Here is a 20,992-nt window from a genome sequence, read left to right on the forward strand (position 1 = left end):
GCCAGGCAGGCAGCAGAGCCATCTGCCAGTGGGCCGTGGCTGCAGAATTGACATTTGTGCGGCACTGCTACCATGTGTGCCCCCACCCTGCCATCTGGGTAGCTATTCCCTGGAAGATGTGTTTGTTGTGGTGGCCCTCTCTGAACTCTTAAAGTATGTCCTCCTGGCCCCAGATGGCCAGCCCTCCAGTTGGGTCCCCAGTGCCAACCCTGGGCAGGCTCCTCTGCCTGGGTCCTGCCACTTGCCTTACTAGCAGGAATCCTAGTGTTCCCTGTTTAAAAATTGCCAATTCTCTGATAAAAATCCCAGATTCACTCTTTAAAATACCCCAGACTGAAGCAGACCAAACACAAGCTAGGTAGCATGGCCCAGAATTAACCCTTGCTTGAAGCAACATAACTTTGACAAACTCAGAGGGCCCTTAGCATGAATTAACAAGATTTAACATGTAGACACTTATGTTTTCAATGTCCTGAGTATGGTCTAGGTGTAATCTGTAACTTCACCCTAACTCTTTTCAGGCATTGTATATGGTAATTTAAGTGTTAAGGAGACAAGGTGCATAGAAATCTCAGTGTTGCCACATCTGACCCTAGACCCAGGCACTTGTTTACCACAGGATAGAAAGATCTCAACAAACTGAGGATGTGAGACACCTGCTGTATGACCATCCCACAACAAACAAACACCTGAAGTCACACAGGAGCTTCCTCACCAGCTCCCAACCTCTCCATCCCACACTCAAGGAGACATGGCTAGAGATGAGGAATGAGAGACTGAAGGAAATACCTGACACTGAAAAAATGGACTTTCCAGTGACCAAGTCCTTACCACCAGCAGTTGAAGAAGGCGATGATGTCTCAACCACCTACATACCAGAGTTGGATGCTCCAACTAATGCAACTAAAGGAACTAATGAAGAAGTGGGGCTATACCATTGGTTCAATGACCTGTGACTGTGGCACAGAGCTTCAGACTCTGCAACACCTGCTGCAATACCTGCAGCTTGAAGGCACATGTGCAATGAAAGATCTGGCACATACAATGAATGAGAACAAGCATGTATGACAAAATGGTCAAAAGTGGTATACAAACACAAAAACAGGAAGAGACTATCATTTTAGGTACTGATTATCTTTTTAAGTATTTGACTCCTAGGTTTAGGGGATATTTGAATTTGTTTTCCAGATGGAGTCTATCATTCTAATCCTCTGCCAAAGATCACATTTACTAGCCCTCTCAAGAATTCTGTATTACAAACTTGGTGCTGCGTTTGCTTGTTTGTTTTGTCTTCCTAGATATTGTTGGTCCATTCGTACTTGCATTAAAACTTGACTTTCACCTTGCTGCTTCACATTCTTCACAAATTATGATTTTATAAACAAGAAACCTAGGGAGAGAAAGATATATTAATGTACAAAGTTTTATATTTGATTCTGGGGCAGCATCTATGGAATCTGAGTTTATTAATGTTCAGTGCATGGTAAAAAGCCATCTGCTTCTTCAGATTTTTGCCTGAAGGATAGGAAATAATATGCGTATTCTTTAATTTATCAGGTGAATACATTTAGTAAATATTTGTCATGGAGTGATTGATCATGACACCATAATTAAAGTGAAACTAGAGGTCAATATAAATCTTATTTGACTCCCCTCAATCTAACTTTTAAGAGGAACAAAATATTAATACATAATTGTTTTTCCTTTTATTTGTGATGATTACACTAATTGGAGACTACTTGCAGTCTATCTGGGAAACAGTAATCCTCCCCAAATAATCCATTTTCAAACTTGAAGTGTTCTTTCTTGACTAGATTTTCCTACCCAGTCACCTCTTCTCAATACAAAACCCACCAATTCACACCTGTGCAGAGACCCATAACCATTCATGTGTGGGAAACTTTTGATTAAAATTGATTTTGAAATAAAGTGGGTATTAGCAACTTATATATTTATTGCTGTGGAATTAATTGATTTGGTGCTTGACTGGCTCTGTCTGCCTGAGGAATTACTCGAGTTCTGACCATGAAAGTACCCAAACTTTCAAGGGCAGGTCTATACAGATAGTACTGAGGAGAAAACACAAGGCACCAGTAGTTCCTTGCAATAGTGAAGAAAGGAGCATTCAGGCAACAGCAAATGAAGAGCAGGCTTGAAAAGATGAAGAGAGTGGGTAGGTTGAGGAGGAGAAGTGTGGGAAGAACAGAAGAAGAAAATAGAGACAGGGTATGTCTACATGAGATGCTTACTACAGAGCTGACTAATTAGTTCTGCAGTAAACACCTCAGCATATATACATGTGCCCCTATTAGGGCACAGGAAACTAATAAACTCTGCAGGAGGGTAGTAAATATAGTACAGCAAATACTCCCTGCTGTGGAGTTTTTTCATGCACAGCAGCGCACATATAGACCCTGACCTAGCTGGCTGGGGCATGAAGGTGCTGGATTGCCTGTCAGCTAGCCCTGCACTGAAGCACCCTCATGCCCTAGGCAGCCCCTCTGCAGCACATGGAGCTGGAGGGAGCAGACCCAGTCTGGCAGAGTGTGATCAATGATATGGTAGCTGATACGTTGCCTTACAAAGCAGGGCACGACAAGTTTGTTTCACTATCTCCCATCCTGTTTGATTTAGCATTGGAACCACTGGTCACAGGTATAAGGGATGAGGGTGATATAAAAGGCATTAGGGTAGGAGATAGTGAACACAAGTTCCTGTTATATGCAGATGATGCACTAATATTTCTATCTCAGCCTGAGAGATCAGTTCCTGCCCACTTATCATTAATCAATAATATTAGTAATCAATCTAGCTATAAAAATCAGACTAAATCTGAGTTACCTGGATTAAAGAATTAGACCACAAAAGAATATTTTTATCAAATAAAACTTTCAATGGCAATTAGCTAACTCTTTGGTGCATTAAAATGTCTAGGAATATTAATGTTATAGTCTGCCAAATTTTGTAAGATTCTTGATGTTATATTACAAGACCTGAACAAATGGAGCATTTTGGCAATATCCTTCTGGGGCTGTGTTAGTAGTTTAGAAATGAATGTATTACTTTGAGTAGTATTAGAATGGCATGACCATGATGCTTCAGGAATTATGTGACTATTATACCAACCATGTAGTTTCTACAAATATATCACCCTAAGACATCCTTGCCTCCTGTATTACCTTGACTAATTTATCTATTACAAAATTCCCTGATTCTATTTTAATGTAATGTATTGTTTATTAGCTTTTTGTGATGAACTTTCCAAAAATAGTTAAATATCAATATATGCAGATGAATCAAGTATTGGAAAAATCAATTTTGATCTGAGGCTTTAGGTTTAGCAAATCCTGCAACTATACTTCTTTTTTCATTGAAAACCACTTCTTTTCCACATTTTGTGCCATCACTCTATAAGCATATAACATTACATAGCAGATTCAATGCAAACTATTTAGGACTCAAGTGGAATGAAGACCTAGGTACTCAGATGACAGAATCTCAGTGGAAAACAGCAACTCAGAATATTCAAACATCTACAGTTGATATCAGACTGCATATTATATACCAAAACAATATTTTTTGTATTCATTAGGCTCTCCCTAAACTTAAAAATTTAAATGTACTGTCAATAGATACATCAGCCTAGACCTACCATCCAAAAAGCACCCTTTGCACTCTAGGGACAGCCTCCCTGTCAATTTATAAGAGTTAATGTGTCGCAGGCACAATAACAGGGTGGTACTCTGAGAGGCTGGAGGGCACAACAAAGTGGAGGCCCAGGTGGTGGCTAGGAGACATGGCTTCCCTGCTCCAGTACTGAGCTCAGTACAGTTATACACAAAAAACACAAATACACACATTTGCCTAGTCTCTCATTTCCCTTTTGAAGAATTATTGCAAGGCAAAGTTAAGAATATGTGGGTGCATTATGTTACATTTACACACTCTCAAATGCTTTGGATACATCTTTAACCCAATTTTAACACTTAGGGTACATGGTGGGTGTGTCTTCATGAGATGCTTTACTGTTCAGTAGAGCTAATTACTGGATAGTAAACACTACCATATACATGTGGCTGACTCTTACCATGCAGTAATTTCCTCTACTTGGCAGACAATTTGCTACCTGCAAGTGCAAGTAGCAAATTAACTGCTGAATAAATACTGCACAGTATGGCATGTGTAGACAGCTGACAAGGGACAAATGTGCTCCTGGTCAACTGGGCAGGGGGACAGGAGATTGCTTCCTGCCCCCAAGAAGTGCCTGTTGCCAGGGCAGTCTCTGCCATCAGAGTCAACTGGGAAGGGGGCTGAGAGCTCCCTGCACAGAGACAGTTTCCTGCCCAGCCTGGAGCTGGCTGGGATCTGCTCCTGACATGGACAGTTCCCAGCCAGCCCCAGGCTTCACAGGGATGTCTGTATGTGAAGCCAGGAAGCCATTTTGGGCAATCCCCAGCCAGATCCAGGATGCAGATGAAGACTTCCCTGCACAGCCCAGAGCTGGCCAGGAACTGTTCCAGTCAGGGGCGGGTCCCATCCCCATGCTGCAATCATGCATTCAAGGCAGGGGGCTCAGAAAGGCTGCAGGGGAGGGGAAGGTCACAGCTCTTGACCCAGTCTGCTAGTGAAGCAGCTAGTAGTGAGTCCCTGGCTGGGTGGGCATTCCCTGCCTGGATGGGGCTCACTGCTAGCTTCCTCACTGACAGATCAAGGTAAGGGCTGGGACCTTTTCCTCCCCTACAGCTCTTTCCAAGCCTCCTGCCACTGATCAGAGAGCTGGGGCTGCGAGTTCCCTGCTGCTGGGCAGGGGGATTTTGTCCCCACCTGGGCTCTGTCACCAAGGCGCACCCCAGCAGCAGCAGGGCCCACCCCTGGGAGTAGGAAGCAATCTCCTAGCTCTCACCAGAAGACAGCAGTCTCCAGGACCTGTGCTCCCTTCCATCCCCTGCCAGCCCACTAGAGCTCCCAAGCCCAGACTACAGCTCCCCTGGATGCTGCAGGGAGCTGGTATAGGGCCAAAGTGTGCAGAAGCAGACTGCTGCAAGGAGCAGCAAATCTGCTCCCAAAACTCTTCATGTGCAGATGCCTTCCCATAGTGGGTTTACTCTAGAGTAACTTACTCTAGGGTAAACTCACCCTGCAGCATATGCATGTGTATATGTGCATGATATGTGGTACAAAACCTGGATTTAGGTGTGAATTACTTAGCTTGGGTCATGGCATCTCTAGGATGTAGATGGGTGAGTCTACACGTTGTTGTATGTTGACATGATGCACTACAGCACTGTATGGTGATATAGAGATCATGTGTGTCTACACATGACTGTCAGCTACATTTCCATAGTGGCACACTCCATAGTGTCAAAATCTACCTGTGCACTGCACACACAGTGCAGTAACCATCTGTACTGTACCATGCTTTAATACTTCCTTTTGGAAGTATCAATGTCACTGTATGGGGATGCGTAGATGCATCCGATATGTGCTATGTCTAGAACTATCATGGACAGAGCTGGCTCAGGTGCAGCCTTGGCTGTGTAAACATGCTTTTAATGTCATTTGTATTTGATTTTGTTATATTTCGTAAATACAATTTTTTACCACTATTTTTGATTGCCTTTTCATCTTTAGGTTACTGATTTGTGTTATAAGTCTTAACTTTAGTTTGGTACGATTTTGGTCTAGAGATCCCGTTATTGTTCTTAAGCATCTAGATACTTGTGATAGGCACATCTGAAAAAATGAAGGGAAAAAAATACCCAAATAAATAAATCAACTGGACATTCTATTACCAATTTGATTATGTGACCCTGTTTTATCTTTCTATGTAAATAGATGTGTTCACAGTTTTCTTAGTTGGGTTTGATTTTTTAAAAAATCTAAATTGACTAAAAATATAGTAGTGTAACGTTTTATTTTAGCAGGACTGTAAAGCTCAAGTGGTTTATACATACTTGCTTGTTTATTTGTTTTTTTTAAGGAAAATAAAAATAATCAAGGGTATTTATATTAAAAAGAAAAGATTGCTGCTCATATTTTCAGTTTAACTCCTTTCATCATGGAAATCCCTTAACCATGGTGATTCAGAAAGTGAGTACTTGTCATAGAAAGGTATTTTTTTTGTTAGTTCAATCCACCGTATACAGAACACGGCAGGAGACGTACCACTCAGATATTTCAATGAAACTCCCACCGGTGATATCTATCAACAAATGCCTCATGTAGATCATAATAAATTTGGATACTAGCACAAAACAAGCTCATTACTAAAGACTGGGTAATCATGTATGGCTATCTCCCTCATTTTTATTTTTATTTTTTTGCAATTCAATTGAAAACTCTTGAAGCTCCAGCAGATAATGTTCTTATTTGTGTAGAGCTTCATAGTTATTTTAGTCAAATCGCTCATAAATAACCCTGGATGTTCTTTCAGACACAACATTTCAGCCATATTTAGATTTTTTATATATATAAGGAAATAGTTTGGATATTTTATAAACAACAACAATAATAGTTATAGCAATAGTTCCAGTAAAAAGTAAGGCTTTCGTGCTGCCCTGAGCTCTAATTAAAAATATTACTTTTGGGTCAAGCCATTAAATTACCAGAATCAATTAATTTATTGCCAAAGTAATACCTGGGATATGGCAACAAATAACCTGATAAAACTTCATGTAAATTTGAAAATAAATTGGATTAAGTGATTTGAAAGCCTCTTAGGTGAGACATAAAAAAATCAGGAAGAGCTTTATTTTCTATAAATCCCCTGATATTCAACATCAGATCATTACTTTAGGCATTTGTGTTCCCCTTTTTATCACAAAGCAGAGGTTTCAAACAGTTGAATGAATAGAAATTGGTTTCTTTCAGGATCATCAGCTCATAGAGGGTGCAGACATAAGTGATAATTTTCACCTGATCTGGCCACAAAAAATGGTTTATAGCTGTAACCAAACACAAGTGCATGGCTGCAGACTGCTTTGAAAATGGCTGATCAGGTGAAAATTTGAACCCTCCTTGCATGAGGGGTCAGATGAAAATGTTTCAGAACAGACTGTCTTAATAGTTGTTTCATAGTTTTATAGTTGTTAGGGTCAGAAGGGGCCTGAGCAGATCATCCAGTCTGGCCCCCTGTCATGGGCAAGACTGAATGCTGGGATCATATGACCCCAGCTAGGTGATTATCTAGCCTCCTTTTGAGGTCCCCCAATGTAGGAGTGAGCACCACTTCCCTTGGAAATTGATTCCAGATCCTAGCCACCCTTACTGTGAAGTAGTGCCTCCTAATGTCTAGCTTGAACTTAGTCTCAACTTGTGACTGTTATTCCTAGTTACTCTGCATACTGCTCAGAGGAACAGGACCTCTCCCATTCCCTGCTGGTCCACCCTGGTAAATTTATATATGGCCACCAGATCCCCTCTCAGCCTTCTCTTGTGGAGGCTGAACAGGTTCAGGTCCCATAGCTTCTCCTCGTAGGGCCTACTTGCTGCCCCCTGACCATGTGAGCGGCTCTCCTGTGGACCCTCGCAATGCTGGCCCAGAACTGGACGCAGTACTCCAACTGCAGCCTGACCAATGTCACATAAAGGGGGAGGATCACCCCCTTGGACATGCTCGAGATGCATCTGTGGATGCATGACAAGGTGTGGTTGGCCTTCCTGACCCTGTCCTCACATTGATGGCCCATGTTCATCTTGGAATCAATAATGACTCCAGGATGCCTTTCTGCCTCTGTGCTGACAAGAAGGGACTTTCCCAGCCTATAGGTATGCTGCTGGTTCTTTCTCCCTAGCTGCAGTACCCTGCACTTGTCAGTTTTGAATCCCAACCTATTCTCATCTGCCCACACTTGTAACCTGTCCAGATCTAGTTGTAGCTTGTCCCTCCCTTCTAGTGTGCCCACATCTCCCCACATCAAATTGTCTGCAAATTTGAACAAGGTGCTTTTCACCCCCTCATCCAAGTTGCTGATAAAGATGTTGAACACTACAGGCCAGAGGACTGAGCCCTGGGGGACTCCACTGCCCACATCCCTCCACGTCAAAAATGACTCATCCAGCACCACTATCTGGGTGCGGCCCTCAAGCCAATTTGTGACCCATCTGACTGTGTAGGCATCAATGCCACAGTTGCCTAGTTTTTTAATGAGAATGGGGTGAGAGACAGTGTCAAAGGCCTTCCTAAAATCCAGAAAGACTATGTCCACCACGATACCTGCATCCAAAAATTTTGTGACCTGATCGTAAAATTCAACCAGGTTGGTCTGACAGGATCTGCCTCTAATGAACCCATGTTGGTTGCCCCTGAGCATAATCTCCCCTTCTGGTCCCTCACAGAAGAGTTCCTGGATAATTCTCTCAAAGAGCTTCCCTAGGTCCGAGGTAAGACTAATGGGCCTATAGTTTCCTGGGTCCTCCTTCCTCCATTGTTTGAAAATGGGGACTACATTGACCCTTTTCCATTCCTCTGGCACCTGGCCAGAGCACCATGAGTGCTTGTAAAGCCATGCCAAGGGCCCCGCAATGACCCCTGCCAGTTCCCTCAGCACCTTGGGGTGGAGAGCATCAGTGCCTGCTAATTTAAACACTTCCAGCCACACCAGAAGTTCCCTAACTAGGTCCTCCCTGACCCTAGGCCTAGCGGTGCCTCTCCTGAGTTCATCCAGAATCCCAGTGGGGGAGATGTCCTGGTCTCTGCTCAGAAAAATGGAGAATTTGTTAAAGATGTCAGCTTTATCATCTGGTGCAACCACAAGATTGCCAAGCGTGTCCTGCAGGGGCCCCATGTTACCCGGTGCCTTCTTTTTACTCCCTATATATTTAAAAAAGGACTTCTTGTTATCTTTGATCCTGGTTGCTAGTCCTAGTTCCATCTCCACCTTAGCCTTCCTAACAGCCCTGCTACAATCTCAAGTAATGGAGGTATAATCCTCCTTGGTGATAGCCCCTCTCTTCCACCAGATGTAAGCCTCCTTTTTAGCTTTCAGACATTCCTGAATGCCCTTGGTGATCAATGGGGGCTTTTGAGCACTCTTGTTCACTTTTATTTGCATTAGGACTGTCACCCTTTGGACTTGGAGGATCGTTTCCTTAAGGAACAACCACTCATCTTGGACTCCCAATTCCCCTACCCTCTGTGACCTTAGTGTCCCTCCTACTAATCTCCTTAACTCTTTGAAATTAGCCCTCCTGAAGTCAAGGGCTACTGCCTTGCTGCAGGCCTTTGACACTCTGCACTGGATAGTGAATTCCAGTAGGCAATGATTGCTATCACTCAGGTGGTTGGGAACCCACAGTCTCTTCACCAGGTAGTCACCCATGGCCAGGACCAGGTCCAGCAAGGCATTTTCCCTAGTGGAGCTGTGCACCTCCTGAGTTAGGTGGAGGTCCTGTATCTCAGCTAGGAGCCTACATGGGTGGTCAGACCTGGCTAACTGCTCCTCCCAGAAGAAGTCCAGGTAGTTTAGGTCACCCATGATGACCACATCCCTTGATTTATCTGCCCCCGCAAGCTGACCTTAGAATTCCTGGTCCAGGTGTTTCCCCTGGTTGGGTGGTCTGTAGTAGACACCCACTGTTAAGTCACTTTCCCCATGACCCCCTTGTATTCTTACCCAGAGCACTTCAGTCTGCCCCTCCTCTGACCCTGTGCTGTTTGTTGAGGACATGTATTGCTCTTTGACATAAAGCACCACACCCCCACCTTTCCTCTCCATTCTATTCTGCCTGTACAATCTGTAGCCCCTAATGTTTACTGCCCAATCATGGGTTGAATCCCACCATGTTTCAGTGAGCCCTACTATGGCCAGGTTTGTACTAGTTAGCAGGAGGGCAAGTTCCCGGTTCCCCCCACCGCCCCAGAGGCATCTTCTGTAATTTCTGTCTGCACTGCCAGTCTGTTGTTGTTTTCAGGATCAGAAGGGGGGAAGGGAGTGGCAGGAGTTTGGTCTGAGTTTTTTTCAGCCCCTGCTGGAGGATGTGGTGGGTGTATGGGGGTCCCCCTGAGATGTGTGTGGGGGGTCCAATTCACCCACCTCACTACCCAGTGCCAGCGAAGAAACCATGAAAATGAGATCCCTCTCCTCCCTTTTCCCCCTTAAATTCTGAACCAGGAAAGACTGGGTGCATCTACATGAGATGCTGACTGCATAATAGCTTTAAAAAAAACCTGTTGTCTTTTTAAGCATGTCATTTCCCTTTCCAGCAAACCAAGGGATCGTTACCTCTCTGGCACTAGCTGATAGATCCAGTTCTAGCACATACTGGATGATTGTAGTTGGGTTTGTGTGCTGGGAGGCTGGGTGCTATCTGGGTGCAGGCAGACTAGGTCCTGGTGCATTGGGTTCTGTCTGGGTTTTGGTGGGTTGGTCAGGGGACCTAACAGGTAGCTCAGCCTGGGCTAATTGTTTAGTTGGCCACACCTTCCTGGGGTTTGGACTGGAAGCCCTCTCTCAGCTAATGATTCCAATAGGCTACTGGCAGTGGCTTCTGAATGGCTGCTAGGGAGAGCAGCCTCCCTATTTATTTCCACCGGTGGCAATAGGTTCTAGTCCAGCCAATATTTCTTCTGAAGGTCAGCTCTGGTAAACCTCTCTAAGACCCTATTCCCAGTTCCCTGACTCCTGACCCTGCCTGGCTCTTTTCCTGGGCTCTTACTTTTGGATACTCTCCTTGGATAGGGTAACTTTTTCTGTGAATCTTGGTCCACCCTGATTCTGGTTTTGACTCGAAGTATGCTCTTTCTCTGGCTCTGAACCTTGGCATGTTGTAGCTTGGCTCTGGATCCTAATTGTGGTTCTGGTTCCTGGCATACCTTGACTTTGGGTGCTGGAGGATTGGGTGCGGGTGGTGGGGGAGGGGGGCTGCGTTGGCCTGAGTCAAGTTGGTCCCATTCCATTCCTGGTGAATTGGGATCTGTGAAGTTTGGGTATGGGGGGCAGGGGCAGGCAGATCCAGGCTTCATTTAATTGGGCACAGATTCACCAAACTCTTGTCACTCCTCTACCCAAGCTGCATGGATCCTGCCTCCACTGAGACCCGAGGCCTACCTTTCTCATATAGACACAGTTTGGGATTTCAGATGTGGGAGGAATGGGGTGCTCAAAGTGGGCTTGTCCATGTTCATGGTGGGAAACCTGGGGGGCAGTCTTCAGTCCTGGTGGGAATAGGGAGGGGCTAATCAATATTTGTATGTGGAGGGACCATGAAGCCCTGGTCCTGGTAGAGATGGACTGATCTGTGTCCATGAAAAGGGAGGTGGGTCAGTGGACTCCAGAAATGGTAGAGGTAGGGTACAGCCATTAGTGTCGATATTGGGAGATTGCCTAGGGGTCTCTGGGAATAGCGTGGGTCAGGGGCCTCCAGAAATATTGGGAATGGGGATAGGTCAAGGTCTGGTGCTGGTAGATTGGTTGTCCATTGTTGGTGGGTCACTGTCTCCACTTGCTCAGATGCCAACATTGATAGCTGCAAAGTCTTAGGATTGTGGAAAGGGGCCTTATTTTCCTGGCCCCTCAGCTATCAAAGGGTTTGCTGTCTCAGGTTGCAACAGTACAGTGCAGGTCATCATAGACTGTCTTCCTGGATGGGAGCAGGGATGCTGGAGCAAGGCATGCTGGGATGCTGAATGGTGGTATGAAGGCTTATATCAGAGAGGTAAGTGTATGAGCATTCATACTCCCTGTAGAAACTCTATCAGGGGCAACTTCTACCTTGTCAGATGAGACAGAATTTTCTACTGGACCCACCATTTTTGGTCTGGTAAAAACTTTATGCATGTACACTTAAGGTTCATACTGGTGGAACTGCAATTCCAGTTGTAAAAATATAACATTTGTATGTGGTGTCAGGCACAAGAGTCACTATATAAATGTAATACATGGGGGCAATTTAAAGGCTACCAAAAAAGCCATCCGCTGATCAAGGAATTGCCTATAACTAGCCAATATGAAAAGATAAATCTGGAATACTGCCCCTTTCCAGAACTACCACATCTGACTTAGAGCTTACGAAGGGAGGGAAGGAAAATAAATAGTTGTGGGATATAAACAATAGCGAAGAGACCATAACTCAGGATTCCCCACATAGATGAATGCATCTAGGCCAGGTACAAACATTACACTTTTAGTGGTATAAATGGTCAGAAACCAGTCTATACCCATAACAGAATAGAAGCTTGGTGCATATAGGCTAGTTTAAAAATGTTGGAACCCAGTATAAAATTTGCACCCCCACCAAAGGGCAAATACATGTTCTGTTTGCAAATGATATAAACTATGCTGCTTGGGCTTTTCAAATGTCTGTATCTATCCATAGTTTATCTCTTGTTGGTCTCATGACTTTTGTATTCTTTTCTTCTCCAAGGACCAGTACCTTCTCTTTGGAGATTGGAATTGTGGTTTTAACTCCTCAGGATGGCAATTGACACCTCTGCCTCCTATTAACTGTGCAAGTAATAAGTTATGTCAATACTCTTTCATATTTTACTTTTCTTTGATAAAATAGCCCTAGTGTCACAATTCACTTTATCTCTCTTGATTCAGGTGATACAGGTAGTGCTTATTGTGATTCAAGACCTTCTCTTTAAAAGTTTCCCTGACTGAAATGAATAAATATCTCCAGAGAGTGGTTTCTCAGTGTTCCTGTAGTGGCAAGCTATTAATCCCAAGTCAAACAAATGTTAAAATCTAATAAATGAACATTGTAATGAACCAGCAAACCAAGAAACAATCTGGGACTACCAGGTCACACAACCATTCTGTGGTATCTTTTAATGTTTTGTTTTTTTGCAAACTTCAGATGCTCAGCACCCTAACATATACGTTTTATCTCCAATTACTTTCTCCATAAAAGCCATACATATCTTAGCAACACTTATCATACAAATGAAAATGTCCCTATTTCATTTCTTCCTAAAGAATGGATATGAAAAGTCGTTCTATTGACAGGAAGCTTGCCTGTCTTCAAAGACACAGTCTATTGTTACACAACCAAATATGGTACACTTAAGAAAAAGGAACATGTGCTCATTTTTAAGATCAAGCACCATATTATCTAGTCAGGTTTTTGGAAATAGTTTCTGATTGACAGAAGAAAATTAAATGTATTTTTCATCTCTACATAAACACAGTGCAGCCTTATAAAACACACATTAAATATAAATTTAACAAATATTAGATTAAAGGTGAAAGTGATACATTGTATTTCTTGATCAGAAATAAGTCTTTAGGACAGTATTTGCAGATTTTAAAATGTTTTTAGACTGCGTTATATAGACATGAATATATAGGCAGAATAATGCTGTTCACTTTATTAACTTTTAAACAGAAAATGAGAATGAAAATAAGTTAAATGAACCCTGAAGCTGCCCAGCAGATTTCTGTCAAGTGCAATTTTGTACAACCAGTATGTACACCACTGGTATATGAAAAATTATAGACCAGTTCTACACTATAGCCTTGTAGTGGGGTGAAAGATGGTTTCTAGTACATATTAGCACATTTTCTGGATTATAAATCTTCAGTGTCAATAAGCCAAGTTGTATCTAGCAGATGTTGGCAGGTCTTGTTGGATCCCAGCCAGCTAATGCATGCTAAAATACAACTTAGTGCTTTTATTTTGTAAAAAATAGAATTTCAAAACATACCCACTGCAACAAGATAGCTAACAGGTTACAAACCATGTTTTACCCTAATCAACACAAATATGAGCCCACTAAAACACTGAAGGTAAAGATATACAGTCATACTATCCTGTTACAATGAGGGATTTGGTCTTGCACCCAAAATTCTGTTTTCATGTGAAGTTTAGATGAACAGATAAAGTATGTATAAATCCCTAAAGGACCATATTCCCCATCCTGCTTAATATACCAAGCCCTCCAGCTGACATAGATTCAGCTGTCAGTTTGCTATCTCAGCCTTGATCACCATCCACATTGGACTTCTGCCAAGATATCAATGCAAGCATTTAGACTTTCTGATTGCTGAGGGAAAGTTAAAAAAAAACCAAACATTGAATGAATCCAGTTTGCTTCATGGGAAAAACACCTACATAAACCCAAAAGACAGAAATTCTCACCATTCCAGAAAGTTCTGAGACATATTAAACCAGTCAAAAACAAACCCAAAGGAGAAGAGGGGGTTAGCAGCAAATGGCCCAAGGGAGAAAGGACTATCTCTACATACTTATAGAGAGAGATGGGATGGGTTTGGGAAGGAAAAGGAGAAGGACCCATCTCATTTGTGTGGCCATCCCTCACACCTGAAGCAGACATGATTATCCACCCTGTATCTATCTAATTGTAATGGCTAGATACATGTTAAAGTGGCTTACATCCCTGAGTGTCATTGGGCAAGTCTACACATGCAGTTAATTCAACAGAATTTACTGTAGTGCAATCTGCACTAATCTAAGCATAGCATCTGAATGTGTGCCTAGGGACAGGAGCTAATTAAGCCCCAGTGGAGCAGTTTAGGCTGAGCATCAGGCAGAAGCCCGGCCCCCTGATGGATCAACTGACTAGGCACAATTTAAGCCCATGTCACCATCTACACATTCATTTAATCAAAGTTATTTACTAAGGCACAGTTATTTATGGGGCATAGTTATTTACTCGGTCATTGTCTACACATTCATTTATTCAAATGTACTTGTGTCTGACGGGACTATCCTACACCAGTGTAAATTAATCGACTGCACCCTGATTCCAGTGCATGTGTAGACAGTAGTGTTTTATTGTAGAGCAAATTAGTCTACTTGGCAGTAAAGTGCATATTTAGATGCATCCATTGGGCAGTAAACCTACCCAGGAGCACATCGACATGTGTTCCCTCTTAGGAACAGATGCTCCCACCCTGCTCTTCCCTCCCCTCCCCTTCCACATCCCCTCCCCCCCCGCTACAGTGCTAACCAGTGGTAGCTTGGGAGCTGACAAGAGACATGGGGAGCCCAGTGGGCACAGCACCAGGAGAGCTCTGCCAGATGCAACTGTCTCCTGGCCCCATGTACATTAGGAGAGGACTTGCTGTGCATGGGGCTGAAAGAGAACTGCCCCTTCAGTGGGCAGAGTGCTCCTGGGCCTGTGCTTATCCAGATACACAGCTGCCAGAAAGCCCCCTGGGCACACCTGCAGCTGCCCTGTTTGGCATGGATCTGGCTGCTCTGAAGAGGGGGGTGGGTCTGGGAATCCAGCCCGCACTTTTCCTCTGGAGCAGCCAGCTTTGCACAGATCTAGCTGTTCTGGGAGAGAGAGGAGAGCTTGATTTCCAGCCCATGTAGATGCTGGCCAGGAACAAATTTGCTCCTGGTTAGCTTAGCTAAAGGGGACTGGGAGCTCTATCTTCTCTAAGAGCTGCTCTAATTAAAGCTCCCAGAGCATCTCGTGTATCAGTGTTCCCAAGCTGAAAAATGGCAGCAGGGGCATTTTAACTAAAGCTGATTCAACTTGATTAATTGAGTCTGCTCTGATGCATTGTAATTACAGTACATTGGAGCAGCCTTGCTGCATGTGTATAGGTGCCCCTAATATTCCAGGATTCACAGTGAAGAATCCAACTGCATTCTTTGGTGCACTGCAGCCACCTTCCCAATCACTCAGTTTTGCTTTGCTAGTAGTACAAAATGAAGAAGACCATGCACTCATTTTCTACCTAGAAGTTTGACAGAAGAATGGAATACTCTTCATTGGCAGATGCAGAATTTTGAAAAGGGGAATTCACATACATAATACAGCATATCTTTTTCTCCAGTTAAAGAGAAACTAGAAGCTTTACTAATATACGAAGGGGATAGAACTATAGTATTTAGTTTAAGATCAAAGCAAAAACCAATATAGCTATTGGAATGTGCGCTCATTAGCTACATAATTTAAAAATGCAACATAAATTAGGCAAAAAATAGTCAAAAGTTATTATTTCATTAGTCCTGAAGTTGTTATAGTGAAATGTACATGTCATTCAGTTTCATAAAACAAAATTTAGCCTTCTTGAGTATCTTGACAGTCCCTCCAACTTCACTGTCAGTCATTTCTACACCTAAGTTAAGGTTTTTAGCTAGAGCTAGAAACAGTCTGCAGAGCTGTGAAATAGAAGAGAGATATTGCCAGAAATAGCTAACAGACAGCACAATTGCAGAATAAAGGACAGTTTTACTAGAGGGACATCAGACCATTAAAAAGGATAGAAGATTGGTAACACCTGTGGATTGAGGGAAGATTAGCAGGAATCAGGGAGATGATTGAGCTATGAAGCCTATTGACTCTCATCATTGCCTGAATAGATATGCCACTGTCCTTCCCAGGCTGTTTTTCCCAGCCTGTTGGTTTTAAATTTAGGGGACAGAAGGAGTAAAGTGGAAAAGTGCAACTGCACCCTTTACTCGCCCTCCCAACCCCTCACGATCTGCCCATGGCAGTCTCGGGGCACTTCTCTTTGTCTTTTATGAGAAAGTGAGCAATGGAGGCTTCTTGCATCCTCTGAATTATTGAATGTGTATGCACCATGCAGCAGAATCTGGCCTTAAATAGCCAGCAGCAATATGTAGACAGCACAGTGATGCATAATAACACACACTTATTTTAGTTTCTGTTTACTAGGTACCTATCTAACCAACAGCCATATATTTTCATAAGAGAGACATTCCCTCATCAGTTTTCCTTGGTTTGCTTTTTTTGTACAAAGAAAATATTGTAATTCACCCTCAGTATAAAATTACATAATCATCCTCACAGCATTCCTTGTCAGTCTCTCCCTTTGAGGTGAAAGATTGAAGGAAAGATGTGTGGTACAAATAGGGTAGCTTCAGATTCCTCTTTAAAGCAAAGTGCAGAATATTACCTGCACTAAGAAAAGACCTTTGTACATGATAATGACATTGCCAATCCTGAAGATACAAACTGAGAACATGCAGAATAATAGAAAAACTCCCTTTTTGCCAAGACTGTGTTGTGATACAATACAGGCTCTGAAATGCTGAAACATTTCCTTAAGTTATACAAAATATTCTTTGACTTCAGTTGCATGAAGCAGCACTTTCATAGCTTTCAGAAAAAAAACAAGGGAAGTACATCCTCAATTCTGAATAACAGCGCTTTAAAAACTGTGTGTGTGAAGATAACTGAATGTGTAAGTCTTTTCAGGGCCAGGACCTTAGACTGTAAAATCTAAAGACAGACCTGCTATATGAATTTGTACATATTTTATCAAAACAAGATCTGATATTTGATTTAGGCCTCTGAATGCTTTGAGAAGTAGCAATAAATCAGATTGGTATGGAACAACACTAAAGCCAGATCTGCAACAAGAGGCATACAATGCCAGATAGTAAAGTTAGTGTAATTCAAAAGTGTAATTTGAACAGATTTGCCAGCATATTGTTTCTTGGGGTCCGTTGTAATGTGCCTCTACACTGAAATTGGCAGTTTGAATGTAGAACAGGTAGGTACATTTGAACTAGCTTTATTCTAGCTAATGTAATAGTGTAACAATCAGCGAATGTGCAGGAGCAAAGGCTTTCATCTGAGCTAGCTGTATGAGGCAGTATCTAGGGTCCCTTTACAGTCCTTGACACTTTACTTCACTAGATTACAGCTAGATTGCATGTCCACATGTGCTGCAATCACACCTCCCCAAACCAGTGTAGTCATACCTTTAAAATCAAGCTTTCTTTCTGCCAGTGTAAAATTGTGGAGTCTTTCTTTTGGCTTTTAGCAAGTGCTGTAGCTCCTGATGAGATGACAGCACATGACGAATCATGGTTTTCTTTTCAATACTATCTTCACAAGTGGCCTATTCAAATTGACAGATGATGTTAACTTTAGTGACAACAATAGTCCAGTGAGTAGAGATGAAACAACAAACATCTAACATCCTTTATCATGTCTTTATCCTCAGAACAGGTTTATCAGAGCCAGCTTCAGGGCATGCTTTGCCTCCCACCACATTTTCCTATTCTGTCTCAGGTGGGGCTAGCAAGAATATATACTGTTAAATATTCTTTATGGAAATTGCCTGTTTTCTAAGGTTGTGGCAAGCTTAAAAAATGAAGAACGTTGTACAAATTATCATCGTGTTCTGTGTTCATGGTTATAAAGTTTAGGAGTTCTCAAGAATTCTGAGCAGGGATTGGCAACCTATGGCCCATGGAACCGTTGGATACTGGAACCAGCCCATATGATATTGCCATTGGTTGTGGTCTGTAGACCTGGGGCTTCAGTGACATTTGGAGATGGGGGGATTTTCCTTTGCTGTGCTGCAGCAAGGCAGTCAGGTGGGAGTGGGGGTTGGGGTGGGGGGTGGGGTTCAGGCAGCTGTTGCAACAGGGAGCTTTCCTGTGGCTATAGCTTAATCTAAATGGGGAATAAGAAAATAGACTGGCCTGGTATGCACCTCTAATTTAGAGGTACATTGCCCCAGGACAAGGATTATATGAAACTGGGGATGGGCAACAATGGGCCCTACACAGTGGTAAGTGTAAGTGGGTGTGGTAAGTTCCTCCAAAAGGACCCTTCGAAGATCAGATATTGATTATTAATAGCTAAAATGCTGTTAAAATTATAATAATTGTAATTAGTATAACTCACTATGTAAGATAAAATCAATCACTATGTAACATAAATCAAAACAAAGATTTCAGTTTTATTTAAACCAATGCTTGATATTTTCCCATAACAAGTTGACATGATCATTACATCCTTGTGAAATGCATTCAATTGGCATTTTCGGACAGGAGGTTGTTTTGTCAACAACTTTTCAACCAGCTTAGGTGAGAGAATACTAATTGGCATAAATACTTCCTTTACCTCAATATCATCCACCAGTAAAAGTACGGAAGGCTTCAAATAGAATCAGGTTTAAAACTAAATTAAGTAGGTTTAAGGACATCTGAACATTTTAACTACTATCATTTTTCCCTCATCACAACCCCCTTTGTAGCCAGCTGCAAATTACCAAATTTAAGTCAAGATGATAATTGATAAAATAGTTCATGTTAAGAGATAGTATCTTTAGTACAGATTAATCAATCATTCTTTATGAGATGCTAGCACCCCACTTATCCATAAGGAACTTACTGATAGTCTTCATCTGTGACAAGGCAAATAAGCCTGCACTGGTTTTCACCAGATGAAAAAAAAAATGTTTGCTAAATTTACTTTGCTTATCTCCTAACAAGTAAAACTTTTATATTTTGTGCTCTGTTTCTCATCACCCATATGCACACACATGTGAACACATCTACCTATAAAGGAAGTTTGAAAACCAGTTTTAGGAAGGACAGTTAAGAAAACAAGCTATATTTGAAAAAATGGAGATTACAAGTGGAAGGATGATACAGTTTTCAACTGCTTTGAAAGGCTTCCGTAAAAATAACAGAGAACAACTTTTCTCCCCTGCCAAAGAGGAGAGGGCATTAAAAAATTAGATTGATTCTCAGGGAAAGAAAAACCTCTCTCACTGTAACAACAGCTTTAATGAATCTCGATTTTCTAACATGTGGAAATAAGTCATTTAAATATGGAGCAATATAATAAGATCTTGAACGTTTGCATTATCTTGCATGAAAACAAATGAAAAATTTTACAGTAAAGCTTCATAGAGAACTTCTGGAAACATTTTCTTTGGAAGTTTTCATGAAGAAGCTCGATAAACATGCATCTGAGTTGGTTTAGAAATCCATCCAAATCCTACATCTGTGCAGGGGGTTGGGCTAAATTACTTAGATCCTTTCCAATTCTATGATTTAATACAAAAATAGAGAAGGCTAAATCTGGAGAGAAAAAACTCTTTCTCTTAGACTATACCCATTCCATAGAAACATTATGATTTGAAATTCCCCAATTTCCTGCTAAGTTTATGAGGTACTCCTGGGGCACTTTGAACTTTGTTGTCCAACACACTTCAGTTCAAAGTAGATATAATTAAGATACATTTAAATTGAAAACATATAGTGATAGTTGCATGTTCTCTGATTTGTGAAAACAATCAAGGAGTCACATTACATTAATTCATATTTCACTTGCTCTCCTCCCTCAATACTCCTGTATAGTTTACAATATGAATCTTAAGGTGTCCTTAACTCTACATTTGATGGCCTGTTTAAACATTTCTAATGATCCTTTTTACTTTGATTAATGATACCAAGGAAGTCTATTACAGAATGTGCATTTCTGAATCTTTAAATGAAGCTTTAATGAGTCTGGACTTTCCAACATGTGTAGATAAGGCATATAAATGTGAAGCAATACAGAAAGATTTTGCACATTTTGCATTATCTTGCTTGAAAACAAATTACAAATTTTACATTAAATCTTTACCGCTAAGCAATTTTAAACTGCACAGGGGTTCATTATTTTTCTTATTAGCTAAATTTCAATACCAGCATCATGCTGATAAATATCATCAACTATGCCATAAATTTTGCTTAAATTAATATAAACAATAATGCTTTATTAGTATGTACAATGGAGCACATCTTAAATAATCATTTGATTCGAAGGACTCTATTTTCTCATCTCTTCTAATTTACTGCATGCATGTTCTGGAATTTGCCAAGTATCTTTTAGTATATGCAACTCATTGGAGGCATACTCTGCCCTTTGTTCTGCCCTTCCACTTCCTTCTGTCCTACTTAAAATGCACTACCACATATTAGCATTTAGAGACTAGCTAGATATTAGATTCTGAATATTATATTACATTCTGAATATTGTAACAGGGATTTCAAACACATGCATAGAGAAACATTTGCCGAGGACATTTCTGGCTGGCAGGGGTGGGCTGGGAAGAGATGAAATAGACACTGTTCTGTGCAATATTAATTACAAGCAGATAAGATGGTAACAACTGTACATTCTAGATTTCATAGACATTAGGGCTGGAAGGGACCTCGGGAGATCATCGAGTCCAGCCCCCTACCCAAAGGGCAGGAAGTCAGCTGGGGTCATAGGATTCCAGCAAGAGAAGCATCCAATTTACTCTTGAAGGTGTTCAATGTA

General features: G+C 41.8%; 1 long non-coding RNA gene across 1 annotated transcript; it reads right to left on the bottom strand.

Annotated features, from left to right (window-relative positions):
- Positions 1–633: 633 nt before the first annotated feature.
- Positions 634–16,208, bottom strand: LOC109306240. The gene is made up of 3 exons (XR_002099898.1): positions 16,197–16,208; positions 6,340–6,347; positions 634–740 (listed from the first exon to the last, which is right to left on the bottom strand). It is a non-coding gene; the product is annotated as an uncharacterized LOC109306240 (long non-coding RNA).
- Between the last annotated feature and the right edge of the window lie 4,784 nt (positions 16,209–20,992).

This window comes from Crocodylus porosus, unplaced genomic scaffold (genome assembly GCF_001723895.1).
Source record: "Crocodylus porosus isolate Cpor-Errol unplaced genomic scaffold, CroPor_comp1, whole genome shotgun sequence".
Taxonomy (NCBI): domain Eukaryota; kingdom Metazoa; phylum Chordata; order Crocodylia; family Crocodylidae; genus Crocodylus; species Crocodylus porosus.